Source organism: Apis cerana, linkage group LG6 (genome assembly GCF_029169275.1).
Source record: "Apis cerana isolate GH-2021 linkage group LG6, AcerK_1.0, whole genome shotgun sequence".
NCBI lineage: Eukaryota > Metazoa > Arthropoda > Insecta > Hymenoptera > Apidae > Apis > Apis cerana.
Window position 1 is genome coordinate 4,741,908 of NC_083857.1, and position 18,355 is coordinate 4,760,262.

Sequence of the window (18,355 nt, forward strand, 5' to 3'; positions counted from 1 at the left end):
ATTCTTTCAGTTCTTTCATAATCTTGAATTTTTCATATCTTCCATCGCCCATTATGAAACTTTCAATGCAATCATACTCGATATACAGAATTTGCAATGATCGTGGAACGTGGCATGATCGTTGGTGGAGAATGATCTCGAACCCGGTTTATGATAATTCCACTTGAACGAAATCCCACCTCGAGGGTAGAGATGAATCGCGAGATTTGATGAACACGCGTCTATAAAGCTTCTTATTGTGATAGTATTCGCGGTGGTGAGCGTTAAGCGATTGTTAAGCATCTAATAGTTGGTACAAAGTGGTTCGTTTCGCATAAAAGATCTCGTAACGAATATTTCCGCTCTTAGCTTGTTCGTTTAAACTTTAACCAGTTTAGTTCAATTGAAATTCTTTCGCAAAATTATTTCACTAGATTTATGAATACGTTGTTGTACATTTGTTATTTTACAAAGCTTGTTGTTAATTGCAAAGAGAACGTTGAGATAGAATCGCTTGCAGGAAAGCGATATATTTTTTATGGTTTTATAGCTATTTTATTTTTTTGATAAAAGGTATATATTATTTTTAGATTCTGTCTAATGATTCTAGAAAAAAAATATTTAAAAAATGAAGATTAGTTCAAGTTAACATAAGAAAAATTATATTTATTACTAATATTATTATATATGTTATAGCATTCATGTTTATGCTTCATTTCTTTTTATACTTATAATCTTAAAGAATTAATAAGAAATATTAAAAAGTCTCTTTTTTATTTATTTTCTAAAATATTATTAAAATTTACACTAAATCTTACAAATATCTTGAGATTAAGAATAGATTCAAGTTATAATTTCAAAATATATTTATAAATCTAAATTAATTCAAATATCTTCAGACTTTATATTTTATTTGTAAGTGTAATTTATAATTTTTGTAATAATTTATTATTTTTTGTTATTTATTATTATAGTATGTAGTGTCTGTTTTGTTCTCAAATTAATTTTTATTAAAAATCATTTCCTAACTTTTCTTTTATATAAAATATTTTCCAACATAATATATATTTTATTTTAGAATCAAATTGCAGAATCTTTTTATCGTAATCTGATAAGAATTGATGCTTTTGTTATCTTTGGTCAGAAAGCAATTTCTTCATAAGAAAAAAATCGATAATTTTCTAAGGTTTCCTTCCTTGGCTACCTAGCTGGCGCCAGTATTCCTTTCAAAGTTTCTATGCTTGAAGAGAATCGACAGTAGTCCATGTCGGTAAATTATCAGCTGCTGGATGTCTGACCATATCTTATCGTCTCTACTCGTAGCTCATTCTCTCTTTACGATATTTGTCTTAAAATATCATATTACATAAAATTTAAACATAGTTTCGTTATGTTTGAAAATGATTATAATTATATGTTAATATATACTTACATATTTTATGTTAAAAAATATTACAATAGTTCAACAATAAAAATATATTAGTGGAAAACAAGATTTCTATCCAATTTATATAATTCATATAAGATTTCAAATTATACCAGTTATTACAATGTAAAAATAAAATAATTAAATCGTTTTAAATATTAATATGAAGTAAACAATGAAAAATGAGTAAATGATATATATAAAAAAAAAAGAGAAAAATATTATGAATACATTGTCACTCATAAATAATCTACTTTTAGATCTTTCATATAATCACAATTGCGATTAAGTAATTAAGTAATTAATAATAATAATGGACTTACCATTAGATACGAAGAAGCTTATTATAGTGATATGACTCAATGAAAAGTCATTGTGAATTCCACATGAAATTCCACCTCATAGAAGAATGTAAAAACATGTAGTGAAACATCTGTAACAAAAAATAATTAAGTATTATGATTTGAAATACAATTTAATTGTGATAATTAAAAAAGTAAAAAGAAGAATGCGTAAGAAATAATATAAATAAATTAAACAACGAGAAAAGCAGATCAAAGATGAAAAGAGCCAATGAATGTGGAGAAATTTTAATAAAAGTCACATGGACAATCAATGTTGGATTTCATTTACGGACTCTGAAGTTTTGAAGTATTCGCCTCGAGTTTTCTCGATGAAACCTTGAACACCAAGGCTGCAATAATTAGATTCTTGAGAGGGTTCCTATAACTACTCAAGGAATATCTACATACACAAAGATGGAAGCACCTCGGCTTATATCGCGTTTGATGTTCAATAATATTGCTCCAAAGTAGTTTCTATTTGATGCTTTCTATAAATCTTAAATTTTAATTATTTGTAATATAATTTGCAGATTAATTATGTACAATGAATTGATTCGCATATTGTATAAAAAACTTTGCAAGAAATTAAATTTCGTTACTTAAAGTGAATAGTATTTCATTTAATTTTTATTCAATCTCTCATAAAATATTTATAATTGCAATAATATCGAATAGGAAATAACAAAAGATAAAAAAGTAAGTTGTTTTTTTATATCAAGAAACAAAAAAAAAATATGTAATTATGTATTGCTTTTGAATCATCATTCAAATTTCCTTTTACAAATATTTTAATATTTATTTGATAATCCAATATCATCAAACTGAATAAAACGATACTTTGAATAATTCTAAATATCATTTGATATATTATTGCAGACAACTCGACTATCAGGTTGATAATGCATATCGTACGTTGATGTGTCTAACGTTAGTTTCGCCTACTAATTGCATGCACATATAAGCATGCGATATCAAATCGTGCTCATCTGCAGTGAATGTAATCGTGTGCGTTATAACGCGTATATATATATATATATACAGGTGGATATTATTGCCAAGAGACAGACAAGGAGGGTCAAATATGGGCTTGTTTGTGCTAGTTGTGGATCAAACGTGTCAGCACACTGTTTCTTGGAACGTATCGCGATATCACGAATGCACCGCATGTATAGCGAGAGATTGCAAAGCTTTCTGGTAAGGGAATCGCTTCGTCTTTCGAGATTTACCAATGTAGGTATCTATCTTTCTCTCGAGTCACGGCGCTTTCTTTAATGGCAGACGTGGATATGAATGTTTCAGATAGTTCGGGATTGTTGGAAGATTTTATATGGTCTATAAACTTGAGGTGTGAAGAATTTTTCAAGACGATGCAGTAGGTCATGAAAGTATTCGAATACTATTTTAAAAAGAATTTTATGTAAAGTAAAGGCTCGATTTTAATTGATTATGCATAGTTTAAATTTTATTTAAGCATAAGTGTAATAATTTGTTTAGACTTGTTTAACGTTTAATCATTTTAAATTTAAAGGAATCTATTATAAAGGGAAATTTGATTTGATTATTTAATAAAAAGGATAATTCAATAGAGAATTTTATAATGATTAATTAAAATTATTATCTAAATATTCAAAATTTCATTATCATAATTAGAATAATAAAACTGAATTTAAAAATAAATTGAATGCACATTTGTATAAACTATAATTGTGAAGAGACTAACTTAAACCATAATTATTTCCTTTTATTTATATGAAAAAACTAAATGGATGAATAAATAAAAAATTATAATGGATCGAATAAAAACGAATGAATTAAAATAATAATTATTCACAAGAATATAATATCTGTGTTAATTTCTTAATAAGTTTCCTCAAAGAGGAATTTCTCTTTTTTATAAAAAATAATTATCTCGAAATAATATAATAGTTCCCATAAATAATAAGTAATTAATACTTATCTCAACAACTTGAAATTTTCTTCCGAAGAATGTTTGTCGGAATAAGACAGAAGGCATAAAAATAAAATGGCAAAAAATCAGAGAAAAAGGGGAAACGGAACAATTTGTCCGTAACAAGACATTTTTTTATAGCTCTTCGTGGAATTACGTCACGTTTATTGCCATTCATTTCTATGCTTTTTTCTTTCTCCTTCTCATTTTCTTTTTCTCATCTTATTAGCATCGTCATTCCTTAACGAACGAGAGTGAAAAGAAGGAAAAATTGCTGTGTAAACAACAAGAGCTTAATGGATTTCATCCTCGACAATGAGGAAACTTCAAGTGCAATTAACGTGTTACCCTGAGAGGTCTTTTAAATTTTCCAGAGCGCTACATCTTGTACATTTCCTCGATAAATCTACATCTTCCTGGATCTCTTCACCTTTATTTTGTATTCTTCAATTCCATTCTCTGTTAGAATTCAAAGACAATTTTCACTGTTGCGTATTATTGAAGAAACTCATCTCGAAATGTAACCTAAATCTAACTGGAATTATCAAGTTATATGATGATAATTTTGTCATTAATTATACTCATTTTGAGCCAATAAATTATATCTTAATTTATTTTAGTTTTATTTAAATTAATTGTTTCTCTTTGTTTATTATAAAAATTTTTCAATATACAAAATTAAAAGATTATGGATATAATATCTATGACTCATTAAATATTAGATACAATAATTTATTATATATTATAATGATATTTAATATTAATGAATCATGGATATTAATAAGAAATTAATCTAATTATTATATATGAAAAATTATATAATAATATAATTCAAAAAGAGATTGTATAACAGATTATTGAACTTAAAAGATTTGTTCAAAGTGAATAAAAAAATAAATATCAATAATTAATATCAGTTTTAATACAAGATTATAATATTTATAATCTTATAATTAAATTATAATAATTAAATTAATGATGAAGTTTATTTCTATTTAGTTTAGAATAAATAATACTTTATTTTGTATAACAATTTTTTAATTGTTGTATTTCATTGCTTATAAATTGCTCATAAACAAGATAATTCTTGCATGGGTATATCTAAATTGTTAAACCAGAAATTGTATTTTGATTAGATGTTCTTCCTAGAAGACTATCTTTTCTGTGATATTGCCACCTACACTTTTGAGGGTATAAGAACAAGATATTTATCTCATGCAAATTTTCACCACGTGAAAGGTCGAAGATAAGATTCTAAAGCCTTCTGAAAACTTAAAATATTGTGTCTCCTCTTTTATTGTGATTCCTTGGATTAAAAAATATAATTGCTATATTATTTGATTAACAATTTCTCTAATAAATTTTAAGTTATGAACAATTTTTATAATGACACAATATTCATATCAATATGAACGTATATTAGATAATACGTCAATTTATTTCAACACAGAATTATTATATTATTAGTTCGATGATAAAGTTTTTTAGCTCCTAGCGAAAATACAGAAATATTTCATAATAACTGATTGTTGGAACTACGGTTCGTTTGTAGAGAAAACAATGAATGTATCTATGTGCCGTTTGCAAAAGTTTGGAAAAGCAAATAGGATCACAGTTGGAGAAATTTTATCGCATTTGGGGTGTTGAAATATTGCGAAGGGAAACTGTGTATTTGTAGGGTAAAATTGCGTTTGAATGGGGTAGATTTCGCAATTGGTAGTTATCGCTTGTTATTGAGTGGTACTATTATTTTCACTGGAGGTTTATTTGTTTCATTTTATCTTTTATTACGTACATGTGTGTGTGTGTGCACGAACTCTTTTTTTTGTAAGTTATAAAAGTATATGAATACGCTTTCAACATTATATAGATATAGATATAATTCGATATTCAATTTTAATACGTCATGTGCAAATTCGTTTGAATTTATCAATTTATCACCAATTTTAAAATAACAAAATAATAAAACAAAATAAATAGGTTAAAAATATACATGATCACTATCAACATAATATCATAAGAGCAAAATGTAAAATACGATTATTTTTTGAACAGTTACAGAGATTCTTCAGATTCTGCCAATTTTTTAAGAGGAAAATGGGGCGAAGGTCATGCGGAAAATGAAGAAATATAGTATTATTATCTTTCGATAAGTAACGAAGACAGATAAAAGTCATTCGAGCGTAATAAATACAGTAGTAGCGCGTTTGAATATGTTTGGCATTGGACCGAATTCAGGAGGATGTTACTATGTATGCAAGCAATACGGTTTTTTGAATAATTTACAGGGTATTTTCATCGGTTAATGAATGTATGTATAGTGAGAAGAGAGAAATGGTAGTTGTTAAGAAAAATTTTGTTGGGAATGAGTTTTTTAAATAGATTTTCCTGAGAAATATTCAATTAGATTTATATTTTGTCTTAAAATTAATTTTACATTAGTATCAATATGAATTTGGGGTAATAATTATTTCTTCATTTAAATTATTTACAATTATTTAAATTTGAAATAGTATTGAATTAAATTTTATTGTTTATTTTATTATATTCATGGTATAGAAAAGAAGTTTAAGTCTTTAGTACTATTTTTATAGATGTTTGAATATTAACATATAAAATGAAATATTATTAAATGAATATAATTTATAATTTATGCTATATCGTATATTATCATTCTCTTATAATATTATATTTTAATAATTTGCAATATTAAACGTTTTGTCGGCTTATTGAGTTCACCTGTTATACTTTAATTAAACTAAGCGTCCATTAACTTAATGATCAGTCAGTAATACCGCGGTAATTCTACTTAGACTAATTTAAAATGTAATGTATATTTCATTATTGATTTTATGTAGAATAAAAAAAAATTCGTATCTGCTTATTTTTACTGCAACATATTGTAATTACACATTCATTCTATATTTTTATCACACAATTGTAAATATAATTTATATTTGTATATAAAAATAAAAACAAATATATATAAAATTTGTGATACAAATGTTGAACAAATTTTAACAAAAGAATAAAGTTAAATTAATTATTATAAATTGTTAAATTAGAAGAGTTTTGATATTAACTTTTTAATAATAAGATATGAATAAGAATTTATGATAATTTCAGTTTTGTCTATTTTCTTTTAAAATAAAAACATATTGTAATATTTTTCATTTTTGTTTCATAAATCATATTTTTTTAAATTTACAAAACATTTATAATTTTATTGTTGAATAATTATCTACTTTTAATCAATATCAAATTAAAAAATTCAAAGCCATACAATTGAAATTTAATACGGATAGTTATTATTTCTATTTTTCCTCATATTAATAGGTGAAAATTATTACCACTATAAAAACAATAAATAAAACATTTATAGACCAGTGTACTTGAAATGTTAAGTGAAAGGATGAGTGCCAAGAAAAGTTGGCTTCATCCCTTATATATATATATGTTGCGAATTTCACACATTTTTTTGACGTTATCAACACGTGAATATTTTATTTTGTTTCTCTCGTTTCGTGAGGAAACTTCAATTTTCATTATCGTTTCTGGAAAATCTGAACCTGTGGAAAAAGTTACACAAATATCGAATCGTTTGTGGAAAGTTAAAGCGTGGAATCAATGGTGATGAAGTTGTTCCTCTCGACATACATATGTAAATCTCTTCTCGTTGCGCAAACGAACTGAACAAGCAACTTAGTGGCTACAATGAAACATTCAATTCGTGCATACCACTATATTTCGTTTCTCGAGAAAAATAATCTTCGAATAATATTTTATTTTGATCTTTGTTAGAAATGATACATCGATATTTTTATTTTCCTTAAAAATTGAAAATACTTTGCATTTTAAAATATTTTCTTTTTTTCTTGGAAATATTTGGTTTGGCTTTTACATTATTTTAAACTTTCTTATTAAATTTCGAGAGATATGGGAAAATAATTGTTTTTGATATGAATTAAATGGAATTCAACGAAATTTCTTTGATTGCAGATGATGAAAATAATTTAATAATTGTTTGCTTAAGTTAATAATATAACTCTTCGAGGAAGAAATAGTTAAAAATACTTCGATAAATCTCATTTACTTTAAAACGAATAAATAAAGTCGCAATTAAACTTTAAATTAAAAATATATTTTCGAGTTATACAGTTCAGACAAGAAGATAGAATTAGAAGATTAATTCAATAATTTAATCCATTAATATTGTACTCACAAAAATGGAGGAATTGGATTGAAATTTGGAATTGAATTTGGATTGAATTTTCGAAAATCTCGTGATTACGTTCTGTACACTAGCTTTTGCAAATTTGTTCTTTTCTCTCGATGGATTTGAGTTTTCTTAAAGCAACAAACACACTGGATGAAACGTTCGTATAAAACGCAACTACTTAAAATTCCCTCCTTTTAAACCTGAGCTTTCAACTGCCGAACGAGAAATTCCACCGCAGTGCAACATGGTGCAATAGGAGGACTAGGAGTACAATGTACTCCATTCTGTTTGACCTGAATTCACGGCTTCGAACAAACGTACAAACATATTGTTTAAAAATAATTAGACGAACATTTAATTGCTTGAGAATTATTAAAAAATGCATGAACATTTAATACTTACTTTCTTCAAAATAATTATTAGTATTTATTTATGTAAAATTATTTAAAAAAGAGATTATTATTGGATATAAATTTTTTATAATATGATAATAATATAGTGCTTTAAAAATGTGACAAAAAAATTGTCATATTTTTTTTACATTAAAGATTTGTTCTACTGCAATTATTGGATATAATTTTTAAATATAATAACATCGATGTTACTGATAATAATATTTAATATTTTTATTTAATATTTAATAAATAGATTTTATATCTAATAAATCATCTTATCATAAAAATGAAAGACAATTAACAATAGGAATATTTACAAATGATCATTGATAATCGTTGAAAAATAATCGCGTTCAGAGATAAAAAAAAGGGACAGAAAAAAGAAAGGAAAAAAGTAAAAAGGAGGAAGAACGTAACGAAATGATACAACTGTGACAGAAACGAATGAAACGAATCTTCCTTGTGGTCGCCCCTTAGCCTCGTTGCGGCTTCGTCTCACCCAACCTTCGGGGTGTAATTTAATTCAAGGGTCGGATGAGTAAAGATAGATATAGGTACACGAAAATGAGTATAGCGAGTGAGAAAAGGGGGTGAGAAAAGGAATGCTGGAGATTGAGACTCGATCTCGAGAACGAAACTAGGGAATAAATTTCTAGATGCATAAAAACTTCCTTTCTCTTCCATGGATGTTTTGAACTCTTTCATTTTTTCTTTTCGTTATTTTATTTCTATCTTTTAAATCGTTCATTTTTTAAATAAATTTATAATGTAATATCTTTATAATTTTTCGAAAGAAACTCGATATTATTTATGTTTAATGTTTGGTTTTTTTTATTTTTATTTTGTTAAATATTTGCTATGAAATTTCTCAATTTTATTACATTTGTAGTGATGTATAGTATTACAGTGTTTGTTTTGGTATTTTAAATGTTTTCCTAGAAAACATAACTGGTATGGAGTGTCGATTGATCGGCGAAACGAGTAACCCAGCAACTAGGAAATTGTAAAGTTTTCGAGAGATTCAGCCTCTCGAGTTAAAGCCACTTTAAGTTTGGTCAAACTAGCAAGTTTCGAGGACTTCCGGCAAATTTGTCTTTCTTCTCTGTATCGGTCTATGTTTTATTCATACCGAAATCTTAATCAGAATAGTGTCAGCAAGTGTCGAAAGATTTCAGAATGAAGAAACGAAAAAGAAGAACAGATAGAAGATAAATACGAAGATGATTTATATTCAGTCAAATACTATTCTGAAAGTGAAACGAGAATTCGACCATCGTGGATCTATTTATTTCAGATTGAAATGAAATAATCTTTGAATAATTATGATTAAAATTATACGAAAATAAATAAATACAATTGTTATTCCATCTCATCCTTTGGATCCTTTTATTAATATTAATTATATTTATTTATTTATTTTCCCAAATAATTTATTTTCCTAAAATTTGAAAAGTAAAGTATTTAAAGCGTATCCTATATAATATCACGATGAAAACTTAAGATCAGAAGTTGCCACTCAACCAAGTTAAGATAATTAAAAATGAAATTACCACTTGAATTTCAACGCTTTCAAATGGAATAAATAATCGGATATGGAACAATCGCTTTTTTTCTGCGGAAGCGAAAAATTAGTCGAAGGATAATATGAAATTGTTATGGAAAAATTAAATAAAAAGCGACGTCTCTTTTATCGCGAGAAATTTCGTTTTTATTCGTATCACGAATGAAAAGCTTTTTATCATAATAAAATTATTCGTCTGGAATAGCATATATAACATATATTTCGTTAAATTAAAACGCATAAAAATATCCGTAAGTAAATTATATCAATATTATGCATATAAATAATTGACTATTATCGAATTAAATTTCTATTAATTAATCAACGTCATCTGTTTCATGTTGAAACATGAAGAATAAATCGCATCGATCCATTAGTCGAGAAGTTTTCTTTTTTTCCACTCGTTTTTTGTTCCTCGTAATATTCACCTCTTAATACCAGAAACCATGAATGAATTCTGGAGTGGTTTCCCTCGTTTCTTTTTTTTCTTTTCTTTTTTTCTTTTGATACTTCATCTACTAAATTGCTAACGAGCCAATTTCAGATAATAGCATGGTATTCCGTTTGCCATCAGCAAAGTAGGTGCAATGCACTATGCGGTTAATTTTTTAATATATATATATATATATATATATATATATATATATATATATACAGATATATATAGTCAGCTACAAAAATCTTCATATGTTATTTTATACGAAAATTTGTATATATGTAGATCATAATGAATTATGTATAAAGCAATTTATTTTTTGGTAAAGTGTCTGTTTGAGTGTGTGAAATCAAATCCAAATTTTTATTATTTTTTCGTGTTTTGTATACAATTTTATTCTTTCTCTATCTCGTCACGAATTAATATTTAAAAAAGGAAAATAATACTGATTTTTTTATGATTTCGATGGCCTTCGAATGATATTTCATATAAAACATAATTTATTAATTAAACTCTCGTAAAATGTATAAAAAGTTTTCTGATTGTACATTAAAATAATTCTGATGAAAATGTAAACATATTCATATACTTCAGTTTGTTTTTATCAGTGAAATTAAAAATATGTTTCGTTTTCCGTGATTTTCTTTTTTTTTTCAACAATCAATTAAGTCATGCGAAAGAGAAAGTTTATTCATTGGAATTAAATTTTTCAATATAGAAACAATGTAATATAGGATAATAAATTATGAATTCATGAAAAAGGTTTTTTACATTTAATATTTGTCATGCATCGACATTATTAGAATTATTAGAATTCAATTATTAAATAAGTTCTATGATACTATATTTAAAATCTTTCAAAATTTAATATAATTCTAAGATCGCTAATGTCATATATCTAGAATTTATTAGTTTCAATTGAAAACTATTATTTAAAATTATTTAAAAACTTAATTTCGTGATATATTTCATGATATATCTCTATGATTTCAGAGTCGTAAAATGTCAAGTTTCACAGGTGACCTAATTTGAGTTCAATAACTCCATAATAGTAGGATTCAAGGATGGAGAGTACATAGATTTCCATGTTCGTGAAATTTTAGATAGGCACTGATCGATTTTGCGGTCATAGAATTGTAAAGATCTACATCATAGTGGCATAGATCCTTGTATATTGTAGAATCTGTGGCTAACATAAACCTCATCTCATGATTCTCTCGGATAGAGATGTTTGAGATTCTAGCCATTGCAATCCTAGAGACTTAAAGTTCAATAATTTCATAATTTAATAATGGATTTCCAATCAATTCCTTTATTATCGTTAAAAATTATTTGTTTCATTATTAAAGTGATTTTTTATTTCTAATCTTTTAAACATCATTAGAGAAAAGAAGAATAATAAATCATTCTAAGCGCTTCAATAATAAGCAATAATAAAAGTGAAAGCAGATAATTAGGGTTCTCGATATTTGGGAATCGAATCTTGATATGTCGAATGCAATAGCGATAGGTATAGTAGTGATACAGGTCAATGAAGAGGACCGGTGGATTGTCAGAATCGATATCAATCAGCATTCAGACAGTAAAGAAATTAGAGATTCTCGAGACGACAGAAAGACACTCGATTCATCAAATACGATATCAATGATCTACCTGTCATAAGCCTGACATATCTTCCATTGAAGGAAAATTTATACGAAAATTGAAAATTAATCTGTATTATCAAATAATAGAATCTTTACATCACTTATATATCATAAAAATTTATTTTCAAACGATTTAAAGCAATAATCTTTATTTTTATATTTATTACTTATATTTTTCTATTTCAAAATAATTTAAAAACTTATAGAGAATAAGAGCTTAATTAGAAAATTAAATTAATGAATAATATCAATTTTTAATTCAGATTTTTTTATATATATAATTTTATAAATCTCAGAATTGTTAATATGCAATTCTGAACTTCAGTATCTTTTCTTTTTTAGTACTGTCGATATCAGTTTCATCGGTTTAAGAGTTGTCAATCTGCGTATCAATCTCTTTTTATCTCTTTTTTCTTTTTTAATATCGAGAAATCGTCGATATCTAATTGCTTGCTAAAAAGTTGATGATATCAAATCTCTAACTTTGTATACATCACTTTTATGGTTTTTAGATTTTTATTCGTAAAAATTGGTATCAATATTGGTATTGGTATCAAGACTAATTGGTAGAAAAAAATAATGTGCGTTCGAAGATGATATTGTTTTTCTTATAAATATTTTCAGCTATAATATTGTATCTAATAGAATTACAATTTCTAATTTTAATTTATTTTCTCTTTTGATTTCAAAATCATTTATTTGTAACTTATTTTTATATACGTTAAAAAATATATATCGATTTAAAGAAAATTCCCTTTGAACTAAATAAGTTGAGTTACTTTTATGAATTATTTAAATATTTTGTGTTCCTTCATATTTTCCATATATATTTTCAAATAACTCTTACCATATCAAAGGATGTTCTTTACTCAAAATATTCTCTATCGATTTATACTCCAAATTTAGAACTTTGCTGTTACAAATTTATCGCTATCTTATCACAAGAAAATTACATTTAAAACGTTATCCATAGAAAATTATTAAAATCAAGAATTTAACAATGTTGCGAATTTTTCATGTACATTATGTAAAGATTACCGATCTTGGATTTACAAAATGAACTGGCAGGTTTATTCGAACTCGATCCGTTAAACTGTCGTCAAAGCCAGTGCTGTTCGACAATTTTCAAGGAAAGCGATGTTCTCTCAGCTGTAAGAGGCACGCTCCGTCGATCTTAGAAGTTTTTCCACCTTATCAGTTTGCTCTCTTTTCATTGTCCTTCTCATCGTGTCTATAAGGTAACTAAAAGGTACTCGTGTTACCTAGTCACGTAAAAACACAAGTTTTTTTTACTAGTTGATTATTGCAGAAACTTATTAAAATTGTGTAAATATGTTTATTGACAATATTTATAGATTTTGGAATATTATGATCATTATGATTTGAATAATTATCATAATATAATTATTAGTATTTTACTTTCTAAAATGATTCAATAAATCGAATAAATTTCTTGATATTTTTAAGAAGATATCGTGTGATTTTGTTTTGTATTCAAACATTTTAGTTAGTTTCACAGATTTGTATGAATTTATTAGTATTTCGAAAAATTGTGAAAAAATATAATGTTATACCCTTAAATTATATAATAACATACAAAATTTCAAGTCACCACGAATTTAAAAAAGTTAAATAAATTAAAAATCGAATTGCCCTTTTACTCTAAAAATAACACGTGAAAAAAAGCTTTGATCCGTATTTAAACTTTTTAAATTCGTCCAATCCTTTCAAACCTTCCCTCCTCCACCATTTTTGTTCGATCGTGAACAGGTTATTTCCGATCTTGGAGGCGTGGAGGGTTGGTTTCGCGCCCTTTATCCGTTCCGTAACCGCATGCGGTTCACCGTGCTGGCGATACTGAAATTTAGTGTACCTCGAGTCGCTTAAGTGGCGCGTTTCGTGCACTCACGGATCGATAGAAGATGGAATATGTGCAAAGCGCCATTCACAATGAAACTGCGCCGGAAAGGAACGGAAATCGCGTATTAATACGTGACATTGATCACTGCCAAAAAGATAATTTAAATAATTTCTATATTTAGAAAGTTACGTTATGCTCAAGGATAATAGATTAGAGTTTTTCTTGAATCGATGATTTAAATATGGTTCTGAATATTCATGAAATTTGGTGATAATACTGTGCCAGATATATAGAATTATGCTGTAAGCTTGATTATTTTTAATAACAATTTTTTGGATAGTATAGAAAAGATTTAATGATAAATATATACACTTTTTCTCAATCGAAGAAAATTTTAAGTTAAACTTGTAGATATTATGTGTAAAAATACCAAGATAACGCTATTCATTTGCTTAATAAATATTAGTTCTGAATATTCAGATCTTGAATAAATGGAGAGAATTTAATTTGATTTGAAGAGAATTGAAATATATGTATTGTTTTCTGCATGATGTATATTCATGTAAAAAGAATAAAAAAAGTTTTGAGTGTATTTTTATATACCATGAAAATTATTAACATGTTGAAATGTTCATGTCATCATGTGTAGATATTCAATTTATTGACTCATGTGCATCAATATCTCATAGATATATAAATAACAATTAAAAATGATAAATAAATAATATAAATAATTTATAACATATGTAAATGATGATATTCGCATATATTATAACTCATTATTCCATTAGAAAGTTGGTCTAATCTCTAACTTGTGGAGAAGCTCAAGAATAAATTTCAAGAAGATCGACGATTAAGTATGTCAGAGAATATTGCTGAGTGGGAAGAGAATAGAGAATTTGGACTAAAGTTGACATCTGCAGCGAATAGGGATGTAATGATATTCGAGAACCGCAGCGAAAGTTTATATTTTATCTTATAGAATGAATTGGAAAATTATAATCTTATAAAGATTTTCGAGAGATCTGGAGAAGTTCGATTGTTTATATTTTGAACAAATTGTATACAAAGATACAAGTTTAATTTTATAGATAATCACTAGGCAATGTTAAGATATAATTAGCATTTATTGTTAATTTCGATAGTTAGAAATTAGCATTTTCATCGCATATGCTAATATATGCTGCGAATACTTTAGATATGGTTTTTATTGATTCTTATCGAATGAATCTTAATGGACCATTATAGATCTCAATTTCTGATCTCAGTAAAATTCGACGGTGGTAGTTCCACGTGAGCGTAATTTTGGCTGCAGATGTTCACCCAGTTATGAGAAAGATATTTCTATAAGAAAGATATTTGAAGAAATCGCATACGATAGCATATTCGATATTTCTTAATAATTTCTTAATATCTAATGGTGACAAAAAAAAGTAGAATAAAAAACTAAAAAAATTTTTATTAATTTATATATAATAACTTAATTTGCCCTGTTATTAAATATTTTTATTTTTCGTTTTCATAATTTCAAACCTTGCGAATTTTTAATAGTTTCTGCAGTTTTTATGAAATCTTTTAAGATTCTAGGGATGAAAAACTGTCATCCATTTCTTGATCTGCTAATTCCACTGGCAAGAAGCAATTAAGGAAGAGTCGCTCAGCTTATCGACCAGCTTACAAGACTAATGTTAGTTTTCATTTTTCTCATTATATTTAAAAACTTATCTTTTTTTACATTATATAATACAATACAACATATGTTATATATATTTATTGTTAAAAAAGAAAATAATAATATATAATAGAATAAGTGAAAACCAATTCATATCCTGAATTCTTAATTCATTTCAAACAATTGATAATTATATTCATATAATTTTTATTCTTTATTTTATATCTTATTATGAAAATATTGTCATCACAACCTCTATAATTCTTTTTTTATCAAATCATGTTATATTATATTTTGATAATTGCATTCAGCAATTATTTCCATATGAATTGAAATCTATATGCAGAAGGATCATTTCTGGTCAGATAACTCCACGGTTAGAATATACTCACGCGCCCATGACCGAGGTTTTGTACCCTTATCTGTTCAGCTTTCTCTCGATTCGTTCAGCTAGTCATTCGACCATATAAACTTTGACGCTTCATCGATTTTAACCTCGCTACGTCGTGAAATTTACAATATAACATCATGGCTTTTCGTGAAAAAAAAAAAAAAATAAGTCGAAAGGATGGAAAAAATATATTACACTCGAGACTTTGCTTCTCAGAAAATTGAATACTAAAATAGAATGTATTATATATTTAACAAACAGATACTATTCGTAGGAATGATTTTAAGAAAATGATACAATATTATTTTATAAAAATATTAAAATTATTTTTGTTCTGTTCAACCAAAGATATGAATTTTTATTGATAATTCTTTATGTTCACTTAATTTATTTCTTTTTTTATAATTATTATTAAAATTTAGACTATCATAAAAGAAAAAAAAATTTGAATATGTACTTTATGATACTTAAATATAATGAATAATCATATGATGAATGATAAATTTGTGATAAATAAAATCATTTTTCTTTCATTATTATTTCTTTTTTATTATTTATCACTTATTTCTATTCCCACAATAAAAATGTTTCGTAATTTTCCAATAGAAAAAATTTACAAGAGATATTTTAGACAATGAGTAATAAATCAGAACGATAAATTACAGCAATAAATCAAAGTGATAGATCATTTATTATCGAGCGAATAAAAAAAATATTCTGCCATATATTTTAATATCTATTCTGAATACAAAATAGAATATATTTTCAAATTCCAAATTAATTAAATTCGAAAGAAAATTATTTTGAATAAATTTTTTTTTAACTTTTGTCGTTTCAAAAATAAATTTTTTTATAAAATATATTCAACATTTTTTATTTATCTTCTCATTAAGAATGAATGATATTTCTTCTTTGATCATTTGTTTCATAAATTTATCCTTGATTTATACATGTACAAATATAATCATATATACTTGATATATGACATTGATTCTTTACAAATTCCTCATTTGAATATTTTATATTTATTGTTATTTCAATTTTTCCCTTTATTTATCTTATATTATTTCATCATATTTTCTATATGTCTTCATTTATTTGCATATTGAAATATTTTTGGTTATCATTGATTTTTCAAATTTTAGATATTCAGCTATGCATTTATTAATTATATAAATAAAATTGTACGAGAAATATATTTGCCTATCCGTTTAATTTCAATACTCTATTTTAATTGTAACATAATCTTTATATATTCCCTTGAAATTATTATTGAACTCTATGTTCTGAAATATTAATTATAATATACATAATATCATAATACAATTATAATAATAATTATAATAAAATACTATAGATTCACAAGAATCGACGTTCTTTTCGATTTCGAAACTAATGTCAAGGTGAATTAATTCTTGGCTGCTTATTTCTCGGCACCTCGTCAAAATTAAATACTGTATATTCATTATGATACAAGTCAAGAGAAAACACATTCGGAAGAAATTCGTGTATCTAAATGTTGAGCAAGCGACAGAACAAACATTGCCAAGAATTTTCCTTGATTTTGTTTTCGTTTCATCAGGATGCGACGCGATGGTTAAAATTTTATCAAATTTTCGAAAATACTTCTCTTCAAATTCTATATTTGTTCTTTGATACATATTTCTATTATGTTATATAAAAAGATTGGAATTGATCTAAGAATTATTAAAATGGAATAATTAATAATTAATAGACAAAAAATAATAATGTAATAAATGTATATTTGTTTATAATGAAAAATTTATCTATTTTATTAACATAATATTTAAAACGAATATTTTATATAATTTTCATGTTACAGGTATGTTGTTTGCATGAACGCTGACTGCCAGAATTAAATTTTCTAATACTTCTTCTATGTTTATTCTATATCATTTTAAGTAAGTATCATTATAAATGATTCATATTTTAAAATATTCAAAACAATATTCTATAAATTTTATTTTGTGACTTAAATGGATTAGTTATTAACATTTTCTGCCACTTTTTTATATTAAATAACATTGTAATTGTATTATTTAATTTTGTAAGCTTCTTGATTTCTTGTTTTTAAAGTGAAAATTTTAATTTTTTTATTTTATTTGTATTATCATTAATTGTATTTATCATTAATATTCAATTAAAATTTATTTTATTTTTCAATACAGCATAGAACCAAATAAAATATTTCAATTCCATTTTAATTCTATTCTATTTTATTCTATTACAAGATGTACAAAAGTTTCAAATACTGTGTAAATTCTAAATTTTAAAATGAAATGTCACTTCATATCCTTCTACGTTCCACTTTGCATCTACTTTGATTTCAACTGAATTTGCGATCTAGCTCTCAGTCATAATGTTTCCTTGATACTGTAATCTTAGATCCATTTGCATGCGAATTGAGGAAAGTTGTAATAAATCATCCGAAAGCATTCATTTCTTGATATAAAATT

General features: G+C 25.6%; 1 protein-coding gene and 1 long non-coding RNA gene across 12 annotated transcripts in view; one reads left to right on the forward strand and one right to left on the reverse strand.

Annotated features, from left to right (window-relative positions):
• Window positions 1-18,355, reverse strand: part of LOC107993625 (uncharacterized) — a 120,416-nt gene that overhangs the window by 41,790 nt on the left and 60,271 nt on the right. For all 6 annotated transcript variants that reach the window (XR_009830025.1, XR_009830023.1, XR_001765124.3 and 3 more), the window contains exon 3: window positions 1,729-1,838. This is a non-coding gene — a long non-coding RNA (uncharacterized LOC107993625). The remainder of the gene's footprint in view (window positions 1-1,728; window positions 1,839-18,355) is intronic.
• The window catches only part of LOC107993618 (dual specificity calcium/calmodulin-dependent 3',5'-cyclic nucleotide phosphodiesterase 1), a 183,319-nt gene that overhangs the window by 29,918 nt on the left and 135,046 nt on the right, over window positions 1-18,355 (forward strand). The window lies entirely within an intron of this gene.